Here is a 6,494-nt window from a genome sequence, read left to right as displayed (position 1 = left end):
CACCGTTCAACAACCACCACTTACCAACTGCCACCACCACTAATATTCCACCACCACTCCTTTACCAACACCATTACACCACCAACAGTCCTCCACCACCACTAATCCGTCGCCGCCGCCACAACCACTAGTCCGTCGCCGCCACTACTGGTTCAGATATTTTTGTATCAACAACAGTAGTTGATCCAAATAAAAATAGAACCAACAGTAGAAGTTGATCCAATTTAGGGGATCAACAACGGTAGTTGATCCAAAAAAAAAGGATCAACAGTAAAAGTTGATCCATGTAAATGGAGTGAACTTGGCGTCAGTCGAACACGCATCATCTGACATGGAGTCAGTCATGCTACCATTGCACCACAAGTTCAACACTGGAAGAAATTCACATGAGTTAAATTACAAGCAAGATTTAAACTACAAGCATGATTATACTTATCCAAGGAAATATTGTCAACAATATGAGTTGAAAGGATCAACAACAGTAACTGATCCCATAAAAAATTGGGTCAACAACAGGAGTTGATCCCATAAATGGATAAACAACCGTAGTTGATCCCATAAAAATTTGGGTCAACAATAGGAGTTGATCCCATAAATGGGATCAACAACAGTAGTTGATTCCTTAAAAACTGAAAGAAGTACGTCTATTGAAAGAACAATTATTATACCTGGAACACCATCAACAAATGTAACCAGAAAACAATAATGATCATCTCTTAAATACCTGCTATAAACACCAAAAACAATAAGAACCAAACAACAACGAGTTCATTATTAACAATTTCAAATAGCATGCCCTATCATTTGTGCCAACTATGTAGACTACTATATTCATAATACTAAGAGTATACCACCTTCTTGCTCCACCACCACCACGGTAGATGAACCCCGAAACATGAATTCAATTCCACACCATTATTATCGGAATAGTAAAAATTGATCAGACCAATCACTAAAATTTGCAATACAAAAAAAAAAAAAGAATAAATCATATTTAAAAGCATAATACGTGTAACATAATACATAACCACATATCAAATCCATAACTTACGCTACTGTAATCACATGATGCAGGCTAAATCATTCTTTCATCTCTCGGGTTTAGAAATAAAAACTCCATTACAACCTTAAAAAGCATCCATAGTGTGTAATAGTGAGACCAGTGAAGGAGTTCCGATTTTTGTCCGTTGAAACAACAATTCGTTATACAATTGAAACAATCATGGATTGAAATGCATACCTTCTCCGTCGCCGCCGTCACCACCATCGTTCTAAACACAGATCTGGTATTTTCCTCCTCCACCTCCACCACCACCACCACCGTCGTCATCATCTAATAGAATAAAGATTTTATATCTTCCTCCACCATCGCCATGACCATCGCCTCTATCATCGTCTCTACCATCAACAACAACACCTGGCGGAATAAAGAATAAATATCCTACTCCACCACCACCATCGCGGCCGCCACCATCATCATAATCAGCTAATAAATAGATATTTAAGAAATTCAGTAAGAAAATTGATATGATATCCTCCACCACCAACATCATCACCATTAACGACGGCAAAGAAACGAGGGAGAAACGACGGTGATGCTAGCGACTGTTTATGGGAGAAAAAAAAACTTCAGATCCAAAAATAAATATAAAGAAATGATGTTTTTGTAAGTCTTATCATGGATATTTTTGGTATTAAAAATATAATTATTTCCTTCTAGAGGGGGAGGGATATAATTATTGTTAGTAGGGATAATTATGAAGGCCCATCAAAAACAGGGACAATAATTCAATTTCCACTAAAAAATTTGGTGTTCTTTTAGTTGTGTGCAATTTTTGTAAAATGAAGTCTAACGTAAATGTGTAATTTTGATAAAAAGATTGAAAATAATTTGGTGTGATCAAAATTTTGGTTATTTTTTCACGCGGCAAAATTGGATAATTAATAGGGGGAAAGCCACTTTTACTAGAGGGAAAGCTGACTATGATCTGGACTTGTTGACTTCGGGTCAATATGGGGTGAATTTAATAATTAGCTTTCCCAATCAAAAATCATTTTTGGAATTTGATTTCCCATATACCTTACCCGATATCTAGACTGCCTATACATCAACATAATCTATCTCAAACTGTAATGGTTGAACCTCCATCTTCCCCCTTAAAGGCCTAGACAAATAAAACTCTCATATTAAACGGTTTCCTATTGGACTAGAAAGGCATTTTCTAATGCAGAAGCTATTGTGAGGACACTTGACATAACTCTATTGGTTGTAATAATTAAAATTTGGTTACAATTTGGATAAATCAAATATTTAACTGTCCGTTAGTAACGGTGTTATAAAAAGTAGGTAAACAATACTTATGTTAGAATTTAAGCTTGAATTATTTAGTTACAACGTGTTTACACCTATACTTAACTGTACTCTAATAAGGGTGGACAAAACTCACTTCCAAACCGTTAAATAAATAAACCTAAAAAAAACCGTGAATTTTTAATACGTGAAACTCTTAAAAACGAAATCTTGTTAAAAAAGGAAATCGTCGACACCAAAAAAAAAAAAAAAAAAAAAAAAAAGAAATCGTTTCAAATAAAAAAAAACGTGAATTATTAAAACGTGAAACTCTTGAAAACGAAATCCTCTTAAAAAAAGAAATCGTTAACACACACACAAAAAAAAAAAAATCGTTTCAAATCAGGAACACCACAGCTTCTACTTTTTTGTCGTATAAAATTGTCGGTTTCTTTCTTCTGCTAACAATTCTCTGAGAATTCAAGCCCTAATTTTTTTTCTTAATTTTGTCCTGATTGCTTTGTATGATTGAGTTTTCGGTGATGCTCGGCTCTCTCGAAACTCTGGCCTCGAGGTTGATCATGAAGGTAGGAACCCTAGTAATGGGTACTTTGATGATTGTTTATTTTGTTCAATGTATTTTACTGTATTCATCCAACGAGAGTTTTAGAATTCCATTTAGTTACACAATAATTATTTATGTTTTGAGTTTTGGGTTTAATATCAATAACCCTGATCAACGTGATAACCTTTTTTTTGGTGTTTCATTCTGTAGTGCAGATGAAACTATGTAATATAAAAGTCATGTTGGATAGTTGTAGCTGCACTTCAAGGACTCTCATTATTTACGGTAGATTGACGGAGGTCAGTTTCTCATAAGCTGTAATGAAATCTCACGCAATCAAATCTTAGAGACAGAGCTGATTTTTCTGTTTGATTTCGCCAATAGCAGGACGTCATGTTTGTTGATTTGATAGGTAATGTATCCCCTGCTTAGGATTTAGAAGAAACTTTTTGATTTTTATCTTTATATCTACCAATCGATTGTAGGGTTTCAATTCATTGTGGAGGTCTTAGTTTCAGGGTGGAAATGTCCGAATATTAGTTAGTAAATTTTAAACGACTCTTGGTAGAAAATTTTCTGCTCTCCTCTTCATAAACTTGGTGTTCAATTTCATATACAATTTTCTAACTTTTGATTCTTCTACGAAATTCTTCTTTTTTGTACTAATTTTGGTGTTCAATTCATTAGCGTTCTACATACTCAATTTGTTGATTCAAACAGATCATTTGGCGTTACATAATGCCAATGTTTTTATTTATTATTGTTTTAGCAAATTTAGTTGAATTTTCAATTACCTAAAATGATTTGATACATCGATTCAGTTGGATCGACATCTGAAATGTGGGTTTTCATAATTCGGTGATTTTGATTGTGAGTTTGGTTGATTCAACACATCGCCCCGGCTACAAGGAGAGGAGTTGGCTATCTGCATTCTACATGTCCAACAGCGAACCAATTGAACTTCCAATTTTCCAGAGGCTAGGAATGCATATTCGTTTACATGCTAATGGGGAGAAATAATGGATATCAGCTAATTAAGGAGTTATAGACTATTAAATAAGTTTACAACACAATGTAATGGTCCAAGACTATCGATTGCATTCACTCTTTATGCCGCATGAAGACATTACTTATTCTTCCTTTTGTTATAGTTGAAGATCAATCAATTGCACTTCTTAAAGGTGGTGAAGTTCGCTAGGTTCTTGGCTTACAATTTTCTTTCTTAATGAAATTCAACTTCTTCTCGACATCAATTGATTTTGTGAGTATACTTTCATCAATACATTCTTTTATCTAATTCAACTTTAAATTTGAGCCTTCTTTTAAAAGAAAGACAACTGATTTCTGTACTTATTAAATTGCAGAACAGTACCCTACCTTAGCCGAAACAACATGGAACAGGTGCATTATATGAAGAGAAGCATAGTATGTCACAATGGGAGTTCACGGCAGAAAAGGGTTTCGTCTGTAACCAAAAGCCTCTATCTCTCTACTGCACTTGATGAGATTCGTGCCAAAGGCACCTTAATGATACAAATAACCATGCTAGAGAGAGTTATGTTTTACTGGTATATCTTAACTTGGAACACAGGCACAGCAAAATATAAACTCTGATGTGTGTTACTTAATGGAATTTTTCCTCTATTAATTTATGTTTATAACTTAACCTCTTATCTGCCAATAAGCATTGAAATGGAGGAGGAAGCCAGGAAGATAATTATTTCAGCTCACGTTCTTCTACATTTGTGTTTTGTGCTCTTTGCTTGGGAAGAATATTTTTGGAATTTTTTAAAATTTTGTTTCTTGAAAATACGAAGGATGTCTTTGTAATTTAGAGCCATTGTTCGTCGTATGTGTTCTCCAGGTACAGAAATACTAAGATTACAGTTTATTGCTACTGTTTGCACCGCTGATTTCGGTTGTCAGAAATATCGAAGGGATTTGCAGATTACTTTCTTCAAAGTGGCCAGTTAAAATTTTAGGGAGAACATGGAAGTGTACAGTCTCTCTATATATGCAGTTTACGAATGTTAAAAGCCTTTAATCTAGATTTTCTTGACTCATTTAACAGGGAAGTTCTTTTGAAGATCATGCATCGTTTTAATCAAAGAGCCGGGAATGTGGTAAGCAGGTATGTGTTCCTTTCCTTGGTATTTTAGTTTTTTTGTATTTTTTAATCTAATGGAACATGAATTAACTGCCAAGTGCGACTCATCAAGATGAATTGGGCAGTTGATGAGATTTCTAAACGGAATGGTCTAACGGTGAAAAGTGATCAGCTAAGATACCATTTGTTTAATATGGATTAACAACTAACTGCACCTCATCTTGGTCAAGATGAACTGGGCAGTTGATGAACTTTCTGAACAGAATACGGGGTCTAATCATGAGAAAATAAGCACCTAAGATATCCATCCACTGAATATGACCCGACTTGCTGCAATTCACAACACCACCTAATTTTCTACACGTTTGGGAGAAGTAGGCACTGTAACCGACTTAGGTTAGTGTTTGTACATCTAATTCTCATATTCTTTTTATAGCCTAAATTAGATGTAAAAACACTATCCCGATATCAGTTACGGTGAGAGATGATCATTTCAATACTAACTAGCACAAAAGATGGTAAGTGGGATTGAATACTTTGGTTTAGATTTTTTAAGTTTTTGTGGTATGGTCACATACGTTATTAGTTTTTTAAGTTTTTTATAGCTGCAGCGGTGGATGTAAGTACCAGGAAGGCAAGTTTTATAACAATAGAAAACTTTCAACATTCTGGGACATTCCTTTCAACCTTGGCTCCAGGATAGCTATTGTTTGTAATTATTATCTAGCCATGTTATTGCTATTGTTCATCATTTTCATTAATCCTCTTTTATTGTTTTCATTTGTTTGTGGATAAGTCCACTCACCTCACCATCCAATTGAACCTTATTCTCAGTGCTTTCTCGAAACCCTCTTTATTTTAGATGTTCAACCAATGTCTCCTGCGTTTCAGGCCATTGCTAAGAAGTTGGCTGAGCTAACCGGGAAGGGAGTTATAGCAGTCACTGGAGGTGGTGTCTCGATTGCAGCCATGGAGAAAGTATGTCAGGCAAACAAGATGTATCACGTGTACACCATAAGAGAGTAATAACAATCGTTGGTGTGCTGACTCAATGGAAACTGTGGAGAAAGTAGCTCAGGCAAACAAGATGTGCCACATGGCCACCAGAGAAGCTGCCTGTAAGGAGCCATCTAAAGACTGTGCCTGCTTCGTATATATCAAGGAACCTTTTACATTATTGAGGTTGACATCTAAATCCATCTCTTGGTTATGACCCAATAATAACTAATAATAACGAAAGGTAGCCAACAAATTTAATAGTCTTGCACTTTTCAATTTTATGTAACTTTTGAAATTTTTAGATCATTAGGTTGATCTAAAATGGTTAGTATTTGAGCTTCTGCTTGTTTAAATATTTGGGTTGATCATTAGGTTTGGTAGTAGCACATTTTCTAAGCAGTAACAATATTTCTCTAAACCCTTATTGTTGGGAATTATCAACAATTCACCCAGATCAGCATCGTTACGGAATGAGTCGAAGCCTCGCCGTACCAAATTAAAAATCCCAAGACCAAATCAAAAATCCAAACCAA

General features: G+C 35.2%; 1 long non-coding RNA gene across 6 annotated transcripts; it reads left to right on the top strand.

The window, feature by feature from the left end:
- The first annotated feature begins 2,694 nt into the window (after positions 1–2,694).
- LOC113299969 lies at positions 2,695–6,247 on the top strand. 6 transcript variants are annotated; one of them, XR_003335312.1, is made up of 4 exons: positions 2,695–2,877; positions 3,066–3,929; positions 4,007–4,116; positions 4,220–6,247. It is a non-coding gene; the product is annotated as an uncharacterized LOC113299969 (long non-coding RNA). The 6 variants fall into 6 exon arrangements; XR_003335311.1 differs by having other exon boundaries at positions 3,066–4,116; positions 4,220–4,423; positions 4,927–6,247; XR_003335310.1 differs by having other exon boundaries at positions 3,066–4,116; positions 4,220–4,986; positions 5,854–6,247.
- Positions 6,248–6,494: the final 247 nt, after the last annotated feature.

Source organism: Papaver somniferum, chromosome 7, assembly GCF_003573695.1.
Source record: "Papaver somniferum cultivar HN1 chromosome 7, ASM357369v1, whole genome shotgun sequence".
NCBI lineage: Eukaryota > Viridiplantae > Streptophyta > Magnoliopsida > Ranunculales > Papaveraceae > Papaver > Papaver somniferum.
This window is presented reverse-complemented; position numbering and strand designations above follow the sequence as displayed.